The 22,406-nt window shown below is 33.3% G+C and overlaps 1 long non-coding RNA gene across 1 annotated transcript; it reads right to left on the bottom strand.

The window, feature by feature from the left end:
* Positions 1–1,470: 1,470 nt before the first annotated feature.
* LOC139704114 (uncharacterized) lies at positions 1,471–21,750 on the bottom strand. The gene is made up of 3 exons (XR_011706160.1): positions 21,160–21,750; positions 6,161–6,257; positions 1,471–2,053 (listed from the first exon to the last, which is right to left on the bottom strand). It is a non-coding gene; the product is annotated as an uncharacterized lncRNA (long non-coding RNA).
* Between the last annotated feature and the right edge of the window lie 656 nt (positions 21,751–22,406).

Genomic DNA, 22,406 nt, shown 5'->3' on the forward strand with positions numbered 1-22,406 from the left:
ATAAATGGAAGTGGAGCCAGACATTTAAGTGAAATCTAAAGGATAGTAATGGAATATTCTGAACAATTTGTTGCTTATAAATTTGATGATCTAGATTAAATGAGTCAATTTTATGAAGGACACAATCTACAAAAAACTCATCTAAGATTAAAGAGAGAACTTGAAAAGGGCCATTTCTATTTAAAATGACAAATCACTAATTAGAAACTTTCCAGAAATGAAAGCAGGAAGTACAGATTGTTTCATGGGCAACTTCAACCAATCATTTAAGAAATTCTACCAGTTTTCCACAATGTCTTCCAGAAAATAGAAGCAGAGGAAACACTTCCTAACTTATTTTGGGGGGGGGGGGGGCAAAATTACACAAATGTTGAAAACGAACACATTACAAGAAAACCATAGACCAATATGTCTCATGGATATGGATGCAAAGTCCTCAACAAAATATTAGTAACTTGAACCAACAAAGTGAAAATTAAAAAGGTATATATGATGACCAAGTGAGATTTATCCCAGGTATTCAAGTCTAGATCAAAATTTGAAAATCAATTAAGGTAATCCAGAATGTCACCAGATGAAAAAAAGAAAAAAAACACATGTTCATCATCAGTAAACATGGAAGTACTTGACAAAATCCAATGCATTTTTATGATAAAAACTAGGAATAGAAGGGAGCTTGCTTAACTTGATAAAAAGCATAATATATATCCATATTATATATAATATAACAAAGCATAATATTCTCACACAGACACCCCCCCCACACACACACACAGACACACACCCCTAGCCGGGCATGGTGGTGCATGTCTGTAATCCCAGCAGCTTGGGAGGCTGAGGCAGGAGGATTGTAAGTTTGAGCCAACCTCAACAACTTAGTGAGGGCTAAGCAAATTAGCAAGACCCTGCCTCAAAATAAAAATAAAATAAGGGCTGGGGATGTGGCTCAGTGGTTAAGCACCCCTGGATTCAATCCCTGGGGGAAAAAATAAAAGATAAAATATAGGTTATTGATTGAGAAGGAACCAGAACAACAGCAGAAAACACAAATATCTTCATTGAGGACATAATTGTCTTTTTAGAAAATCCCAGAGCATTAAGAAAAGTAATTCTGGAATTGTTATGTGATTAGAGCTAAAACGTAGGACAGAAGATTAATGTATAAAAGTCAGTTGTTTTCTACATGTCAGTAATGAACAATTGGAATTTGAAATTTAGAATACAATGCAACAAAAGTACTTCTAAATAAATCTAACAAAACATTTACAAAATGTGTATGAGAAAAACTACAAATATTTGAATAGAGATTTTTATATTTATGAATAGGGAGATTTAATATTGTTAATATGTTAGTTCACCCAACTTAATTTATAGATCCAAGATAATACTAATTAAAATCCCAGGAAATTGTTTTGCAGATATTGACAAATTGATTGTTCAGTTTATATAGATACTGGCCAAGACCCAGAATAGCCAACAAGTATTTATTAAAGGTAAAGCCAGAGGACTGATACTATCTGACTTCAAGACTTACTATAAAGGTAATAATTGAATATTGTGGTATTAGCAAAAGAATAAACAAATAGATCACTGAAATCAAATTGAGAATCAGAAATAGATACAAATATAGTCAACTGATATTTGCGAAGGAGCAAAGGCAATTTAACAGAGTAAGAATATTGTTTTAAACAATTGGTACTGGAACAACTGGATATCAACTAAAAAATCTAGACTGAGGTTTTATACTTTTCACAAAAATTCACTCAAAATGGATTATATGCCTAACTGTAAAATGCAAAACTATAAAAATCCTGTAAGGTAACAAAAGAAAAATTTGGTAACCTTGAGTTTGATTTTGAGTATTTAGGTGTTGAAAAACAATATTTATTTATGAAAAACAATATCCATTAAATAAAAATGATATTTGACATCATTAAAATTAATTTTTTATCCATGAGCAAGGTAGATCTTTCCATCTTCTAAGGTCTTCTTTGATTTCTCTCTGTAGGGTTCTGTAGTTTTCATTGAAGATTTGAATTTGGTGAAAACATACCTTATATACAAACAGAGATATGAAAAATTGTGGTGTATATGTGTATTAAGAATTTTAATGCAAAAAAGAGTACATGTATAATGGCATAAATTGGCATGAACATACTTTATATACAGAGATACGAAAAATTGTGCTCTATATGTGTAATAAGGATTGTAATGCATTCCATTGTTGTTGTGTATTTAAAAAGTAAATTTAAAAAATCAATTTTTTTTTGTATGTGAATAATAGAAAATTAAATTCTAGCTACAGACTAGTAGAAAATATTTGCAAAGGCATATCTGATTTAAAAAGACTCTTATCCAATATACACACAGATTTATTTTATTTTATTTTATTTTTAAAAAATATTTATTTTTAGGTGTAGATGGACACAACACAATGCCTTTATTTTTATGTGGTGCTGAGGATCGAACCTGGTCCCACTTGTGCTAGGCGAGCGTTCTACCGCTGAGCCACAATCCCAGCACACAACGAATTCTTAAAAGTGAATAAGCAACTAAATTAAAAAGTGGACTAAAGATCTGAATAGATGCTTCCCTGAAGAAGATGTATAGATAGCAAATAAACATATGAAAAGATGCTAAATAATTGGTACTGGAACAACTGGATATCAACTAAAAATCTAGATTGAGATTTTATACTTTTCACAAAAATTCACTCAAAATGGGTTATATGCCTAAATGACATTATGTTTCATCAGAGAATTGCAAATTAAAACACATACATACCACTACATTCCTATCAGAATAGCTACAATCCAGAACACGGACAACCCCAAATTCTTGTGAGGTTGTGGAGTAATAGGAACTCTCATTCATTTCAAGAGCCACTTTAGAAGACAGTTCGGCAGTTTTTTACAAAACTGAACATATTAATACCATCTGATTTAGTGATGAGCTCCTTGGTATTTACTTCAAAAGAGTTGAAAAGTTATATTCCTAGAAAAATATGTACATGAATGCTTAGAGCAGTTGTTCATAATTTCTAAAAGCTGGAAACAATCAAGGTATTTTTTAATAGGAGAATGGACAAACTCTAGTATATTCATAGAATAGATTATTACTCAGCAATAAAAACAAATGAGCTATCAAAACATAAAAAGATAGGAAAGAATCTTAAATATATAATGCAAAGTGAAGGAAGACTGTCTGAAAAGGCTACACACTATATGATTCCAACTAGATGACATTCTGGAAAAGACAAAATTATAGATACCATAAAATGATTAGTGGTTGCGAGGGATTGGGAGGGAAAGAGGAGCTATTTGGGAGCACAGGATTTGTAGGACAGTAAAATTATTTTGTATGTGTTGTGATGATGATTATGAATATGTGTTATTATGAATTTGTCAAAACCCTAGAACTATAAAACATAGAGAACTCTGATTTATGGACTAGAGTTAATGGATTTAGTTAATATAATGTATCAGTATGTGGCTAATCAACTGCAACAAATGTATCATTACAATGTATCTTACATTAATGTTAGAAATTAATGATAAGACAAACTGGAGGGGGGAGGTGAGGGGAGAAGAGGAAAAAGAATATATGAAAAGTGTACTTTTTGCTTTTTGATCTACAGATTGCTCTGAAAATAAATTCTATTAATTAAAAAAAAAGTAAGGGAATGCCTGAAAATAGGCAGAGTATTGAGAAAAATTCATAGCTTCAATTGGACATAACTTTCCTGTGTTTATATATGAATACACAATCAGTGTAACTCAACATCATGTACCACCACAAGAATGGGAAGTTATACTCCATGTATGTATAATATTCCAAAATACACTCTATTGTCATGTATGTCTAAAAAGAACAAATTTAAAAAAATAGACAAATTGAGAGACTTTTTTTTCTACAAATAAAACAGGAAAAAAAATCGTCATGGCTTTAATAGTTGAGTAATAAGCATATCATATTCTGACGCTTACATTAAACATTATCAACTAAGTATATTCTATTAAATTCAAAATAAATCAATAAAGAGTTTAAACAAATGAAAAATTATTTTCCCCAAAATTTTCAGTTAGACATGCAGAAGAATTTAAGAATATACTAAATCAAATCACTGTTCTAGATGGCTATATTATATTTGGCAAATGTTCAGAAATGTGCCCATACAAAATTATAAAGAATTATTTCAATTTCTAGACATGAAAAAGTACTTATAAAATCTTGGTTATGTTCACCATGTTTCTATGAATATTTTCTATACTTATTTTTTCTATTGTATAAAACAAAAGATATAAATTCTTAGCAACATAGCATAAATAATTCAGCTATACACATTTTTTAGCCTTATTTTCTTTCAACACAAATATAATATATAAAGTATAATAATCTTCACAATAATATTGCTGGAAATTTATTGAAAAAATAATTGTTAGAAGTTTCAGCAGTTAAGTGGATCTACTAGATACAAAATGAATATTTTATCACATGATTAGTCTAAACTTTAGAAAGTAGGCATTTATGATTGTAATATAACTGTATGTAATCTAAATTCACTTTAAGGTATAAAGTTAATTTTCCTTTGAAAATGATTAAAATCAGTGAATCTAAAAAATTCCCTTAAATATTTCTGATACTCAAGCACTATTCCACCTTAAAGGTCATTAATAATCTTTGTACACTAAGGTTTTGGTTTAGTAGTAATCTGAATTTACTACTTAAGGTAAGCTAATTTTTATTTTGGCATTCTTTACCTACTTGTTCAAAATCAAGGTAGAATACTATGGTTTTGTGTTTCTAGTTAAAGTTCTATCTACAAGTTCTCAAATTCCATTTAAATTTAAGTTGAAAAAGATTGCAAAAAAATTGTGCTAATAGAATTTTAAACTTTTCAACATTTACATTTCTTTAAGAGGATTTGTGAGACAAAATAATATTTATGAGCCAAATAAATATGAACCAATAAAATTTCAATAAACTAGTTACATTCTATCATTCCATGGAAAGTAAAATGATATTTTATTTTTGAAATGTAAAAATGATACAGGATGAATTCTGTTAATGGAGAATTCATGTTAGATTATGCAGTCAAGTTGCATGTCTTTGCAATTTTCTGTACAACAGACAATGAAACTTGATTTGAATCTTATATTCTCTAATTAAAAGTCCAATTTAAAATTTAATAAAGTATATAATCAAATGGAGAAGAAACCACATGTTGCTTGAAATAGCTTTACAATATTTGGTATTTATGAAATCTTTTAAATTTATTCTTAGGTCTATTAGTTGCATTATGACTTCTATATATGGGAAAACTCAGATGATTTGTTCCAAAAAATTATTAAAATCCATGGCTTGGGTTGTGGCTCAGTGTTAGAGCGCTCGCCTAGCACATGTGAGGCCCTAGGTTCAATCCTCAGCTCCATATAAAAATAAATAAAATAAAGGTATAAAAAATTATCAAAATCCAATTTTGGAATTAACACCAAGATGAACTTCTTTCAAGAGTGGAAGCAGAGTGCGTAATGTTTGGAGCAACTGACTAAATCTCTGAGAGAAGCTGACACTCTGCTGGCATATGTAGCATCATCTGGGAATGTGTGTCATTAGCATTAGCTGAAACAAAGAAGGCTGGCATAGAGTTATAAAGTATATGTGAAGAACTTGTTCCAGTGATGGTAAATGACATCTATACTGTCCTGAAAAGTCATTAAAATGTTTTATACAAAAAAATGATAAGTTGAATAATAAGTAGATCATCAAAACCATCTTTTAAGAACAACCCTAATGGGTGCAAGATTAGAAATAATTACAATTATTATTTAGTGTGATCAATCATGTGTAGAACTGTTCCTTCATAACTTATCATTTTTATTTTTTGTTAAGATTGAACAAGCAATTCCATTTTGATTATGACAACTTTTGCATTTTCCCTTTTCAATCAAGATCTTTTTCCTGTAACCCTATTGATAAATCAGCCTGTAGTTAGATTTTGATTATCCCTTGTTGGCAGGATAGACCTGTCCTGGTTGTTGGTATGGTCTCATCTCACATTGGAAGACATGATTAATGACTAGTATTCAGTGGTAAACCCTTTTAGCCACATTTGAGCTACAAGGTGGTTTGGAAGAAGTGGTTCTCAGACTAAGTTTACCTGGAGTCCATTGTTAAGTTCATTTGTATCTGTTCTGTAGATAATGTCTATCATCTTGAAGCACCAGGTACACATTGTTTTTTAAGGAATTATATTTCTGCAAAAAAGTGGCAGGAAACAAGTATAAAAATGAAAAAGGAAAATAAAAAGGCAAGCCAACAAGAGCATAACAAATTTCATTTGCATAACAATTTTGAACCAAGAATCTAGTCTCAACAGTAAGCAACTGAATAATCAAATGACCAAATGGAGCTGGGTGAGACATTTTGCAGTAATTGAGCCTGTTCTCTTACTGCAAGCAATTGGGTCCAGTAACCTCAGAAACAGTATTAGCAATAACAGAAATTTTTTCTTATTTAACCAATAAACCATCTAGAGTAATGCTGCAACTTGATATTCCATGATTGCATTATTTAAATAATTTTGCAAAAAAGGGACCATTAGTATAATTTGATCAAATTAGGGATTCTGACAAAGTTACCATGTGTACCAAAAGATTTCTTAGATTAGAATCTGTCAATAGCTAGTCACAATAGATATTAATTGTAAAATCTTAACTACATGATTGTTCTGCCAAGTGAAAGGTAGGCATAAATGAGGGACAATCAATAGGGTAAGAGTCTCATTAGTATATAGAATCTTATTCTGACATTATTTTCTCAGCCTGTGTGTGGTTTGAATATTTCTGGTTATGGCACTGAGAAGTTTGGTGAAATTTCTATGCAGTCCACACATCAGTCATGAGGTTTGTCTCTTGAAATTTATATTCAAATTTCCAGCTTCAGTTTGTAGGGATCTAGAAAAAAGCAATTTCTATTAGTAATTTCATGGGAGAAAATTTGATTGGAGAAAACTAGATGAATTTAGGATCTAGTTCAATCTGTAGGTAGATTAAAAAAAAAAAAGAAAAGAAAAACCCCAAACCAAAGAGAGCTACAATATAAAACATGTGTGCTATAATTTTTCTGTAGAAACATATTTTTCTTTCTGTAGTCATACCATTTTTCACCAAAGATAATCAAAGAAAAACCAATGTGTTTATTAAACAAATTTAGTTTTATCAGATATGGTTTCAATAATATAAAAACAGCATGAAATTTACCTACTATGTATTAATCTCAGATTTAGAAACCTCTCAAGTCTAGAATGCCAAACCAAGGTTTTAGATTTCACCTGAAGTACCTAACCTCATGAGGTTCCTGAGTCTACTAGAAAGTGACAGTTTTATTCACCCATAGGTTTAGGAACCTCTGAAGTCAGGCATTCTGTGTATAGTTTTGAACATTCCAATGTTTCCATATATATTTTGTTATAAAGAGAACAGATTCTTATTGAACTTATAAAAATTGACTTATTTCTATAAAAAATAAACACAGCTTCTGAATTTGGGAAGAATCAAATAGGGAAGAAAAGAAGTAAATATTTCCACCTTTGTTTAGAAAAATATAACTTAGGGCTGGGGATGTGGCTCAAGCGGTAACCAGCTTGCCTGGCATGCGCAGGGCGCTGGGTTCGATCCTCAGCACCACATAAAATAAAAAAATAAAGATGTTGTGTCCACTGAAAACTGAAAAATAAATATCAAAAAATCTCTCTTTCTCTCTCAAAAAAAAAATAAAAATATAACTTACCAAATTGATGCAAAATATAGATCACGCAAAGAAAAGGTTTTTTTTCCTTAAATCTAGTCAACAAAAATGTTATGTAAAGAATCAACAATGTTTTAAATAAAAGTCACAAAACCCATACATTTCATTAGTTTCTTTGTTCTCATGTAATAAATTCTTGTTCTCTTTGATCTTCCCTAGCAGTTTTTTGAACCTATCAATTTCTTTATTTGAGTTCTGGAAATTTTATTTTAGTTAATTGATCTTAAAGTTACCACATAACTATATTTAGGAGTACTTGTTAGATATTTACAATTTAGCTAGTACTGACTGGAACAACAAACCTTCCAACGATCTTGAATTTAGAAAAACTTTTTTTGTTTGCCAGTCTGGTTTGGTTGATTAATTAATTCACTTGGGAAACATTTTTAGAAATAATTTAAAAAATTATTCGCATTCTTTTTTAATTTTTGATTTCTGTTCCACATGACTGGCATAACAATTTTTATGTGGGACATAGAGATCCTTTGTTTGCTTGTTTGTTGTGTCATACTAGTTATCAAATCTAGGGCTTCATGCATCCTAGGCAAACACTAACACTGAGATACACCCCCAGTCTAGCTTGTTATTGTTCTGGGATCAAGATGTTGATGAAGGTATAAGGTTAGTTTAAAAAAAAAAAGCAGAACTGTTTTGTCACCCTAATTTTTTGTTGGCCAACAAACAAATTTTCATTGGAAACGGATGATTCTTAGGTGTCTAGTTTACCATAGAGTTGCTCCAAATTGCAAAACCATTAATTTGAAAGGTTTTTTTTCTTTTCTTTATTTTATTTTAGTTTTATTCTTTTTCAAGATTGTTTTGGCTATTCATGGTGTTTTAAGATTCTGTATGAATGTTAGGATTTTCTTTTTGTATATCTAAAAATAATCATTGGGATTTTGAAAGAGATTACATTGAATGTGTAGGTTACTTTGGGCAGTCTTGACATCTTTTTTTAATTTTTGATTTATTATATAGGACAACAGAATGTATTACAATTCATATTACACATATAGGGCACAATTTTTCATATATCTGGTTGTACACAAAGTAGAGTCTTATCCTTCATGTCTTCTTACATGTATAGGGTAATGATGACCATTGCATTCCACTATCTTTCTCCCCCCATGTCCCCTCCCTTTCTCTCTCTCTCCTTTTCCCCTTTGCCCTATCTAGACTTCATTTAATCTCCCCCTCCCCCAGTATATTATGGATCAGAGAAATCATCTGGCATTTGGTTTTTGGGGGATTGGCATTATATTCTCCAGCTTCATCCATTTACCTGAAAATGCCAATCTCTTTTAATGTGGAATAATATTCCACTGTGTATATATATCACACTTTCTTTATCCATTCATCTACTGAAGGGCATCTAGGTTGGTTCCACAGTTTAAGATATTGTGAATTGTGTTGCTATAAACATTGATGTGGCTGGGTCCCTGTAGTATGCCGTTTTGAAGTCCTTTGGGTATAGACCGAGGAGAGGGATAGCTGGAACAAATGGTGGTTTCATTCCCAGTTTTCCAAGGAATCTCCATACTGCTTTCCATATTGGCTGCACCAATCTGCATCCTACCAGCAATGTATGAATTTGCCTTTCTCCCCACATCCTTGCCAACACTTATTGTTGTTTGTGTTCTTAATAGCTGCCATTCTGACTGGAGTGAGATGAAATCTTAGAGTAGTTTTTATTTACATTTCTATAATTGCTAGAGATGTTGAATATTTTTTTCATATATTTGTTGATTGATTGTATATCCTCTTCTAAGAAGTGTCTGTTCAGGTCCTTGGCCTATTTATTTATTGGGTTATTTGATTTTTTGGTGTTAAGATTTTTGAGTTCTTTATATATCCTAAAGATTAGTGCTCTATCTGACGTGTGTGTGGTAAGAATTTGTTTCCAATTAGTAGGCTCTCTATTCACCTCACTGATTGTTTCTTTTGCTGACAAGAAGCTTAAGGAAATTTTGCAACAGACACTACAGAAATACAAAAGATAATTAGAAATTATCTTGAAAACTTGTACTCCAATAAAATAGACAATATTGAAGGCATTGGCAAATTTCTAGAGTCATATAATTTGCCCAAATTGAATCAGGATGATATACACAATTTAAACAGATCAATTTCAAGTGAAGAAATAGAAGAGGCCATCAGAAGCCTACCAGCCAAGAAAAGCCCAGGACCAGATGAATACACAGTAGAGTTCTATAAGACCTTAAAAAAGAACTAATACCAATACTCTTCAATTTATTTCAGAAAAGAAAAAGAGGGAGCACCTCCAAACTCATTCTATGAGGCCAATATCACCCTGATTCCAAAACCAGGCAAAGACACATCACAAAAAAAGAAAACTTCAGACAAATATTTCTAATGAACATAGATGCAAAAATTCTCAATAAAGTTCTGGAAAATAGAATACAAAAACATATCCAAAAAATAACACATCATGATCAAGTTGGGTTCTTTCCAGGGATGCAAGGTTGGTTCAACACACAGAAATCAATAAATGTAATTCATCACATCAATAGACTCAAATATGAGAATCATATGATCATCTCAATAGATGTAGAAAAAGCATTTGACAAAATACAGCATCCCTTCATGTTCAAAACACTAGAAAAATTAGGGATAACAGGAACATATCTCAACATTGTAAAAGCTATCTATGCTAAGCCTCAGGCCAACATCATTCTAAATGGAGAAAAATTGAAAGCATTCCCTCTAAAAACTGGAACAAGACAGGGGTTCCCTCTTTCACCACTTCTATTTAACATAGTTCTTGAACACTGGCCAGAGCAATTAGAGAGATGAAAGAAATTAAAGGGATATGCATAGGAAAAGAAGAACTCAAATTAGCACCATTTGCTGACGATATGATTCTATACCTATAAGACCCAAAAAAGCTCCACCAGAACACTTCTGGAACTAGTAAATGAATTCAGCAAAGTAGCAGGATATAAAATCAACATCCACAAATCAAAGGCATTTCTGTATATCAGTGAAAAATCCTCTGAAAGGGAAACAGGAAAAACTACCTCATTTACAATAGCCTCAAAAAAAAAATAAAAATAAAATACTTGGGAATCAACTTAATGAAAGAAGTAAAAATAAAATCTATACAATGAAAACTACAGAACACTAAAATAGGAAATTAAAGAAGACCTTAGAAGATGGAAAGATCTACATTGTTCTTGGATAGGCAGAATTAATATTATCAAAATGACCATACTATCTAAAGCACTATATAGATGTAATGCAATTCCAATCAAAATCCCAATGGCATTTCTCATAGAAATAGAAAAAGCAATCATGAAATTCATCTGGAAAAATAAGAGACCCAGAATAGCTAAAGAAACACTTAGCAAGAAGAGTGAAGAAGGTGGGATCACTATACCAGACCTCAAACTATACTACAGAGCACTAGTAACAAAACAGCATGGTTTGGCAACAAAATAGATGTGTAGACCAATGGTACAGAATAGAGGACACAGAGACTAACCCACATAGTTACAATTATCTTATATTTGTCAAATGCACCAATAACATGCATTGGAGAAAAGAGCCTCTTCAACAAATGGTGCTGGGCATATTGGAAATCCATATGCAACAAAATGAAATTGAATCCCTGTCTCTCACCATGCACAAAATTCAATTCAAAGTGGATCAAGAACCTAGGACTTAAACCAGAGACACTGTATCTATTAGAAGAAAAAGTAGGCCCAAATCTCCATCATGTGAGATTAAGCCCCATCTTCCTCAATAAGACTTCTATAGCACAAGAATTAATATCAAGAATCAATAAATGGGATGGTTTCAAACTAAAAAGCTTTTTCTCAGCAAAAGGCTTTTTTTTTTCTTATTTAGAAATTTGGCTCAAATGCCCAAAGAAAAACTTTTAATCAGGCTTTATCTTGTTTTCATTTCAATTTGTCTTTATCTTAATATAAGCAAAAAAGCCAGATTTAAAATAGGGGGAAAAAAGGTACACAGAGAGATTAAAAGAGAAAAAGAAGACAGAGGAAGGAGAGGTAAGAACATGCTTGAGAATGGACTATACTGTATTCCAGGTTGTAGTATATGAATAGGGACATCTTTTGTTGCACTTTAGAATTTTGGGATACCATTTGTTTCTTATTAATTGCATGAGAGCAAAGAAAATCCAATCAGCCATGTCAGGGAATATTAAGAGTGTGGGTAAAGTATTTTGGTTTGACACGTGTATGTGGCACAGGATTGTTTTTCCTTTTTCTTTTTTTCACTTTGTGAACAGCCTTTATCCTAGTTTGTCTGACCTGTGACCAAGGTTTCCCTAGTCGAACGGATATTGTCATGTGCCTGGTAGTCTCCTTCCTAGTGGTAATCGTTCCTGTCTATGACTAGCCAATCTTCACATGGAGACTATTCTCAGAGATGAAAATCTGTTAGATGGTGGCAGCTAGACTTGCAAATTTTAATTGGTCGTCCCATCTCTACCATTTAGAATGTTTAATTTTGGTCTGAGAAGATTTTTGAAACAAAATGGGGAGAAAAAAGTGTCATAAATCCATATCATTAAAGATTTATAGCCAAATAAAAATGAAACAAAACAAAATATATTCACAAGAAATTTTAAATTTAGGATGCAGATAAAACAAAATACATAACTATGTGTGCAGAACCAAAGAGAACTCACCAGAAGATGAAATCTTCATAAGCAACTTAAATTCTGTAGAAACCAGAGTACTCAAATCAGAAGGATATTGTTATATAGAAAGGGCTCACTAGAAAAAAAAATCTTTTTAGTCTTCAAAAGGATGCAACATCCTTTCTTAAGGTGGCCTTATCCAAATCAGATCCCAAATAAAGTCTCTAGGGAATTTCTACTAAAAAAAGATGGACTCGCCAGAGCAGAAAAGGGAAGCCATGGAGATGAAGAACACAAAGGGCTCAGTGTCAGAACCATACTCAGTTCTAGGAGGCTACAATTTCCTCTGAAGGTGGTCTTGCTTCAGACAAGACCAGATATGCCAACCTTAATAACAACCAGAGAGAGATTATCCGATGGAAAATGATATTTATTTGAAGAGAATAGCATTGCAATGGGAATGTTATTCATAATTTATCAACATGCTCAAAGAAGTTGAGGCAAGAGGAAGTTTTTAAAGGCAAATTTAGGATGATTACACAAGATATTTTGTAACAATAATCCTTGGATATGAAGATTAATAGCAAGGATCGTGGGAATTTGAGGTTGAACAGAGAGCAGCTGGGTAGATTTCCTTGCAGAAGTAGTTGTTATATAAGTACTTGTTGTGGTGGCCTTTTTGTAAGGTTATGGTCTGACAGTCAAATATGCACAATTACCCTTCCTTCATAAACTCCAAGACTTATTCCTTTTTTGTTAGGGTAGTCTTGAGGGACTCCGTTTTGATTCTGACAACTTTCACACAGTTGACCTGAGTTAGAATCATGAGGAAGTTTCCTCTGCTTTAACCCATATATGAAAGTAACCTGAACTAACCTGATGTTAGCCAACAGTCTATTTATTGTTCTATTTCTTCGTTTCCACCTTACAAAATGCACTCTTCTGCTATTTTCCAGTGGAAGCTCTAACCTTATTTTGTAAAGTGGAGGATTCTCTGATTTATAAATTGTGAATAAAATCCAATTAGATCTACAACTAAGTCTGTTGTAATTTTGGCATTTGAGGAGCTTCTTAGGACAACAAACCTATATCTTCGTTGCATTTCTTCCTGGTTTTGGTTGTGATCCTCTAGATACTAAACTTTACAGGCTTAATTAGCCCCATTCAATGCCTTGTCCTCTCATTCCTCTTTCTCTTTCTGCTCCTGTTTTCCTTCTTCCACCTCCATTCCCTCTACCATAATCATCCCTGCCCCAGAACATCTCTGAGACACTCATTCCACATGAGTCATGCTTATGTCTCCCTCTGCCTGCTTCTTACCCCTCCAACTTGGTCCTGGTCTCCTCTGGCATCCTTTCTGTCCCCACTTCTCCTTTTTTATTGCCCAAGGTGAGACAGACTCATGGCAGTATACGTGTAAAAATATGGTCAGGTTGGACACTGTAAAAGGGCAATTATATTAACATTCTACTTCTGTCATAAATTCTGCATTATTTGTATTATTTGCCATGTACATATACATGTTAATATTGATGTAATGTTTATGACACAAAAATTTTGCCTTATATTTTTTGACTCATACTCAAAGTAATTTTCTGATGGTCCTAGATTTCTATAATTATATTTAGAACTGCGTAGCAAACTAGAAAGTGGCCAAATATTGTATTTAACAATTAACTTTTACTGCATGTGCATTTATAAGTACAGATTTGTCCCAACTGGTTTGACTGATGATTTTTCAACATTACTGTACTTTAAATTTTGATCTCTGCCTGGGCTAGTGTTTTGTGATATTATAGTCTCTTATGATACCAGGCAGTGACAGTAATCCCTGAGTCCCAGTTAGCTACAAGATATGGTGAGCAGTCAATACTCTACTGCATCAAGCTATGCTATGCATTAAATTAGATGTATTGAATGCATCTTAAGCTTATAATTTCAGTTTACAATGTATTTATCAGGATATAATTCAACTGTATGTGAAAGAGAATCTCTACTAATCTATTGAAAGGTATGTAAGGTTAATAAGGGTAATAAATTTACTTATTTATTATAACAAAATCTGCATGTAACATCCCAAATCATATCATTATTCTGTTTTATCCTTCTGAAAAAAATAGTTCAGTTGGAGAAATTCTGAATTTTAGGATGAATTGTGGGTTAAACTGTACTTGATTATGTTTTTTTATGGTTTGGGTTTTTTCCCCCACATTTTAAAATTGGTGCATTATAGTTTTACATAATGATGGGATTTGTTGTTACACATTTGTACATGCACAATATTATTTGAGTAATATCACTCCCTAGCACTTCCCCCTCCTTTCCCATCATGGTTTGAAGTTGATGATGATAATTTCAGTTGAAGGTTTTTCTACTTTGACCTTAGAATTAGTGTTTCTCAATTATGAGAACTATAACATTGACTAGGGAATGAGTGATTTCTACACACTTTCTTTCACTTGTTTCAATAAAATTATTTTATATAACATAAATCTTGGTGTGTTCTATGAAATTTTTTTTTTTTTTTTTGCGTAAGAGGCTTTTTTCATGTTCATTTTATTGAATCCCTCCTCCAGTATGAATTATGTTATTTCCCTATTTCATTTCAACTACACCAAAGGTGTACTGCAATCCAATTCTGACACCATCTGCTCAGAGTTAGCACCAGAATTCCACATTTTTAAAGGCTCAGTCTCCAAGATTACCCTTACTTCGTATGCCAGGCACATTTTGGGGGACCCCAAACCACTTGTACTTTGATAAACTGGCTGTAAATTTTGAAGTTTCCATGATTTTATCAGATTCAATAATTCACCAAAAAGACTCATACAGCTTAAGTATGAGCCATACTATGATTAGAGTTTTATTATAAAATATACACCTTTATAACAGCTAAGTGAAGAAATACATAAGGAGAGGTAAGTAGGGATCCACAGCCCTCTCCCTGTGGAGTCCTGGATTGTTACCCTCCTGAACATGAAATTATTCAGCAATCATGAAGGACCCTTGAGCCCCACTGTTTAGAGGTTTTATTATATAGGTATATAATGCTTGATCAAATCATTAGCCACATAATTTAACTCAATCTTCTGCTTCCCATTCCCTTCCCAGGTTGGGCTGGCTCAAAATATTAACACTGTAATCACATGGTTGATCTTTTTGGTGAGCAGCTCCCTTCCTGGCGCTGCGTAAGGGCCATGACACTCACCTCATTAGTACAATAAATATACTCCTGTCACTCAGGAAATTCCAAAAGATTTGAAACTCTGCAGGAACCAGAAACAAATACCAGATATATTCTTTAAAAATATTAGCACATACTAATAGAAAGTAATTATTTTTATTAGATTTTCATCTATACATATGCTTTGATTGCAGATAATTACAACACATTTCCCATTATTTCCACATAACATTCAGGAAGCTCTCTTTTCATGATTCAGAGTTTCCTCTTTCAGGGCTGCCCCTCCTCTGAGTTTATTTGTGGATGTCAAGGCTGGATTTTTACACAATACTTGTCCATGGTGACCATAGATCCAGGGTTTCTCCCTAGTTTAGTTGACTTCTATTGTTGAAAGGATACATTAGGAATGAAGGCATCTCCACACTCATAAAATATATAGAATTTCTCCTCCATGTGAGTTCTCTAGTGTTCATGAAGTTTAAAACTATGACTGAAGGCTTTTTACATATTTATTACATTTATAATGGTGAGTTCTTCCATGTTGTTTAATTTTTAAAAAATGACTGTGATTTTAGTATGCCATTCGTGTAATTTTTTTCCTATTATTTCTTTTGTGAAAATAAATGTGAGTGCTCAGTGAAATACGAAATGTTTCCACAGTATCTTGTACTTTATTCTCATAATTAATCTAATAAACATAAGCTTAATCAGAACAAACAAGCTTTTATTCTGGGAAAAACAAAAAACAAACAAATGAAAAACAAAATGCCTGTTTTTACTACTCAAACCCTAGCCTAGTGCTTAGAACAGAATTGCCAGTTAGTAAAAATTTAATCCACAAATGTATTCATTCAAAAAATAGTCACCAAGTCTCCAGCACTCAGTGTTCTCCCTGTTGAAGCTCAAGTAGTAAGGAAGACATGAAATTGTGATCAGGAACACTGTATTCTAGTGAGTGACACACTAGATATAAGTAAACAAGGAAAAAAATCTTTAAGTAGCTGTAAGTGCTCTGAAGGATCATGGATGAGAGTGGAGAGTGGAGTGTTGTGTGGTGCTGTTCTGGACATTTGGATAAGTACATCAGTGTTGAGACTTACCCACTGGGCCCATGTGACATTTACTGTCATCTCCTAACCTTCTTGAGCAGGAACATATCAACATGATAATTTATGCATGAAAGCATTTTCCAACAGTAAAATACTTTATAAGATGATGCTAATAATTAGAGGTAGTGCCTGGAAAAATAATGAAAATGAGTCATGAATAGGGATTAGATTACAACCCTTTGATGGAGGTCCTAGAAAGACTGAATGGGGAAAATGGGGGGATATTGGCCATAAGGAGATAAACTTCCAGTTATAAGACAAGTTCTGGGTATTTAATATATAGCATAGTGACTGTAGTTAACACCATACTGTATACTCAAATTTACTAAGAGAATATATATTAAGTGTTCTTACCTCATCCTTACACAAAGGTAATAGATGTACTAACTAGCTTGATTACAGTGATCATTTCACAAAGTCTATGTATATCAAATCATTACATAGTACACTTTATGTACACAATTTTCATCTGTCAATTACATCTCAATAAAGATGGTAAAAAGTTTTTTTTGAGGACAAATCTTGTTAAGAGTAGAACAGTCTGGCATATTTTAAAATGGTCCTTTTCTTTTGTGGGAAGCACAAGGGTATTTTTCACTAATATTCATTTATAAGAACCTGGTAGAGCTTTGGGAGGTAAACTCATGGAAAGTGAAGCTCCCTCCTGGAGACTTTCTCTCTCATACTTGTCCAAACTAAGCCTCTAGCAATTCATCAATTACTGCTTGGGTTTCTTAGCACTGATTACCATGGAGGTTCTGTTGGTGGATTTCTGCTTAGTAAGTTGTGTTTTTCTCTATTTAACTGTGGATGTCTTCAACTTTAGGGGCTGAGGTTTGTCCTTATAACCTTACTTCTCTATGGATCTAAGAGGAGTTTCAAATTTAGGTTTTTAATACCATTTTCCAATAAAAGAAGGCAGAGGTCCTCAGAGAAATGGATGACACTAGAACTGGGGCATCAAAATACAGAACTAGATAAAATTAAAGTGCCAGAAAGAAAGAAAGTGTCCAACAAAATAAAACCCACCAAGATGGGATTTTGTCAAAGAAAAGAAAGCTACTGGCAAGATTCCCCAATGGCTAAAGCAGGAACAATAGAAATAAATAACATAGTACTGAATTATAACCAAAAGCTTAAGATAACTATCCAGGTGTCCATACTGGATGAACGAGTTGGAGTAAATAGAAAGCTCCTATTTAGAGGAATTCTCCCCAAATAATGCAGACAGTCATCGAGATGAAGCTAACTGCCAACTTCTTAGATGTGGGGTGTGCATAGGGATTTCCTCCTAAAGACTACATCAAGCATAGATGGGGCAAAATGCAAATTCCTGGAGGAGAAACCTGACAAACAACCTTATCCAAGTGGTCATAGTTAACATTAACAGGGAAAAACCATCTATAGAGCACATATGTATGATATCGAGTGTGAGAACAGCACCCTACCTCTAATCTTTTCCAGAACCAATAAGCCCAACTAAATTATGAGGAAAACATCAAGGAAATCTCAAATGGGGAACTTTATCCAACTTGACCAGTATAAACATTATTAAGATCATCAAAAATATGAAAGCCTAAAAATCTGTGATAGCCAGAAGAGCTGAAACATATCACTAGTAAATGTAAGCTGGTGTCCTGGTTGGGAATCTGGAACAGGGAAATTGGTAAATCTAAATAAAATATGAACTTCAGGTGGTAATAATTAATATTTGTTCACTAATTGTGACAAATGTACCACACTGATTTAAGATGTTAATAAGAGGGGGCTCTGGGAAGTCTCTATACTATTCTCTTCAAATTTTGTGTAAATCTTACATTGTTCTGAAATAAAAATTTATTAAAACATTTTGTTTTCAAATGTGTGTACGTTTAGTGTTAGTTATTAATAACTGACAATGATAACTGGCTGTACTTTTTTAAAAAAGAGCACACTGAAAAATAAAGAATATAGCCTATCTTTGTAGAATTTCAGGTATCACTTATTTTATGGCTTAGGTGTATAATTATTCATTATATTATTGTTACTTTTTATTGATGTGTTGCTGTGTCCTGGGCTCATATTCTAAAAAGTAAGTGACATTTCACCAGGAAAAGGTGTAGCCTTCAGATAATCTACATTACTTCATGGCTGAACATTTTCAAAATACTGGCTTTATTAAAAAAAGCTCCAATGGTGAATTGCTTCATTGTGACTGGATCACTTATTCCAAAACATTCTTTATTGTGTTTCCATGTTAGTTGTTGTAATGCAAATATTTGCCACTGGGAAAAAACATTCAAAGATTAGGAGAATATGAACAGAATTCATGACATGATGATATGATGTTTCACTGAAATGTTTGCTAAAACAGAAGCATTCCAAAGGCACTCAGATTGATAATTTACTTGATGACGCTCTACAGAAAGTAATCAGAGAAAAAAATGGAAGGATATTTTGAATGGTTTTAGACGTTTTATTCTGTGGGGAAAATATTACCTCTTTGAGTTATTATTTTGGAGGCACAAACAATAGAATGCTTCTAATTTTAATTGAATGAATAATATTGATTTAGCTAGTCATATAGCTAATGATAAAAAAGGGATATGTGACTTATTTGTATAATAAAATCCAAAAGAAATTTATAATGCTCCTAGGAAATCATGTTAAACCTGAAATACAATTATCAAAACCAGAAATAACACAGTTTTCTTTACCTTTAAATTTCTACAACAGCCATTGCCCATTGTTGGCAAATGTATAATATCACAAAGTATGTTCACATTAACTACACTGTCATAAAATAGAAGAAGCTTTATTGACTTTATTCAAATGAAAGAAGAAATGGACACGGTCTAGCTCGGGATATTATCAACAAGTTAGAAACATCATAATGACCTAATAATGCTTCTCACTAGCGATATGACAATGCACAAATATGGCAGGTATAGAAAGCCTTTAGATTCCCTTCCTCAAAATGATGAATTCTTGCTTATAATAGTTAATGGTTACAATGCCTGTAAATGATATAGCTAGCTACCAATATTGCATATATTGTATATGTATGTGTGTATACTATATATACATAATATATATGTATATGTACACATTGTAATACACACATACACACACGTGTGTGTAGTAGTTTGTATATTTACATATAAATACACGAGCTTATTTATTGATAATAGAAATTCCATTATATATAAATAAAAATAAAATCAGTTATTGGTACTGATTGTACTAGTATGATAACTGATAAAAATACTGTTATTGTGTTAGTAATCACACACACACACACACACACACATCAGTAACTGATAAGAAACAATATCAATGAGTGGATCATAAGAATTGCCAAATAGCAATTATGTCATTTGAAACAGTGTAATATGCATATTTTAACACTACAGTTGACTAAAAATAGAAAAGAGAGAAAAGAAAAACATAGATAAGATTAAGAATACTGTATAAAAGCCAGGTTTGCTGGCACACATCTGTAATCCCAGCAACTCTGGAGGCTGAGGCAAGTTCAAAGCCAGCCTCATCAATTTAGCTAGACCCATTCTCAAAATAAAACATAAAAAGGCTGGGGATGTGGCTCAGGGATAAAGCACCAGTGAGTTCAATCCCAGTAGGAAAAAGAAAATTATTTTTGTATAAAAGTACAAATATAGGAGAGACGAACATTTCCAATAAACGTACAATAAAACTGTAAACCTACAGAAATTATGTAATTTCCTAGAAAATGTAAACCAGCAAAATGGACCCTGAAGTAAGGAAAACATAAATAGTGCAAACAAAAAGTAGCATTAAGAACTCAGGGTTAGGGAGGAAGAGCATGAGAAGATGATTACCTCTAGATAAGGAAGAGAGGTGGAAGAGAAAGGGAGGAGAAGGGGAATTGCATGGAAGATGGAAGGAGACTCTCATGGTTATACAGAATACATGTATGACGATGTGAGGGGAAAAAAAAAAGAAGTGTGTCACATTAGATTGTGTAGAGAGAAGTGAGGGGAGGGGAGGGAAAGAGGGGAATGGAAGGACAGCAGAATAAAATAGACATTATTATCGCTGTGGGTATATTCGTGACTGCATGACCAATGTGATTCTGCAACCTGTACACTCAGAAAAATGAGAAATTATATCCCATCTGATTCAAACATATGATATGTCAAGATCATTGTACTGTCATGCGTAACTAATTAAAACAAATAAAAAAAATAAAGATGGGCAATACTTAAAAAAAAAAAAAAGAAGAAGAAGAAGAAGAAGAACTCAGGGTTAATTGACCTTTAGTTAATTCTGAATTTATTATAAATGACCAAAGTCTAGGAACAAAACCAAAACCAAACAACCAAACCTCTCTTCATTTTGTGGTTTAATATGAAAAGTTAATATGGTGAACCTATTTCACCTAAGATGCTAATCCTTGTAAAAAAAAAAAATACCTGTTACTTCATTGTTATACGTCAAACTGGGACTTTCTTCAACGAAAATAAATATTCTTGATGTATTCGCTTTCATTAAGCCAGGAAAGTGAAATGTTAAGTTTCGGTTTCGTAGTAACAGTTGAAGGAGTGTCGCACATTTCGTAGTAACAGTTGAAGGAGTGTCGCACATTTCGTAGTAACAGTTGAAGGAATGTCGCTCTTTTCTAAGTCTTGCGCTTGGGACCACCCCGGGAAGCCGGGCCGCCACCCGCCACCCAGGAGGGCAGAGGGCGCCGCCCCCGCCGCCGCTCCCTCGTCGCCCCGTCGGCCCCGCCTGGGGAACTCACCGAAATAACGAACCCAAACTTGTAAAACCCCAGGCAAAGCCTCAACGAGAGGACGCTTTTAATAACATGTTTAAAAAGTGTTCTCTTAACAGTAAAGAACAAACCTCACGAGAACACGCCAGCAAACGAGAACTTCCCTACTTCCTATTTCAGAAAAACTTCCGGGAGAAGTGCGGCAAAGAACCCCCCTTCAGCCATCTGCAAAGGACACGAGGGAAGCGAACCTCTCCTTCCCGGCGGACGCGGCCCAAGTGAGGCGAGGACTGAGTCTGACCAAGGGGACTTCCGTAAGCGAAATACGCACGCGCAATACACAGGTCAGAAAAGCGGGCTCTGGCGCCCCCTGCCGGTCCCAGGGCTCAGTGCCTCACGCACTGAGTTCATGGCTTCACAAGAGTCCCACCACATCACTGAAATGTTGGGTAAAAATTATACAATGCCACGATTTTTGAAATTCAAATTGAAATGGACCTATCTCTTACCTTGATCTGAAATGAACGGAGATAACCAGAAGCAAAGTAAAAGACCAATAATACAAGTCAATTGATTTCCTAATTTTACAATTGGAATTTGAAATTAAAAAAAAAAAATTATGACGAAATATCCCAACTTCAAGTCTTTAGGTATAAACCTAAGAAAAGATGTATAAATATGCATCCAGAAAACCCTGAAACACAGAATAAAATAGACATCATTATTGCTGAAACCTTGAAACACAGTTAAATGAAATAAAGAAAAACTAGAATAATTGGAGAGATACTGGTTTTCAGGATTGGTTGACTCAATATTAAGATGGTAGTTCCACCAGAATGAATCTACAGATTCAGCACAATCTTAAAAAAAATCCCGGGAAAGGAGATCAACAAAGTGTTTTAGAACCTAGAGTAGATGACAGAAGACTGAAGAGAAACAAAGTTG

Source organism: Marmota flaviventris, unplaced genomic scaffold, assembly GCF_047511675.1.
Source record: "Marmota flaviventris isolate mMarFla1 unplaced genomic scaffold, mMarFla1.hap1 Scaffold_280, whole genome shotgun sequence".
In the NCBI taxonomy this organism is placed as follows: Eukaryota; Metazoa; Chordata; class Mammalia; order Rodentia; family Sciuridae; genus Marmota; species Marmota flaviventris.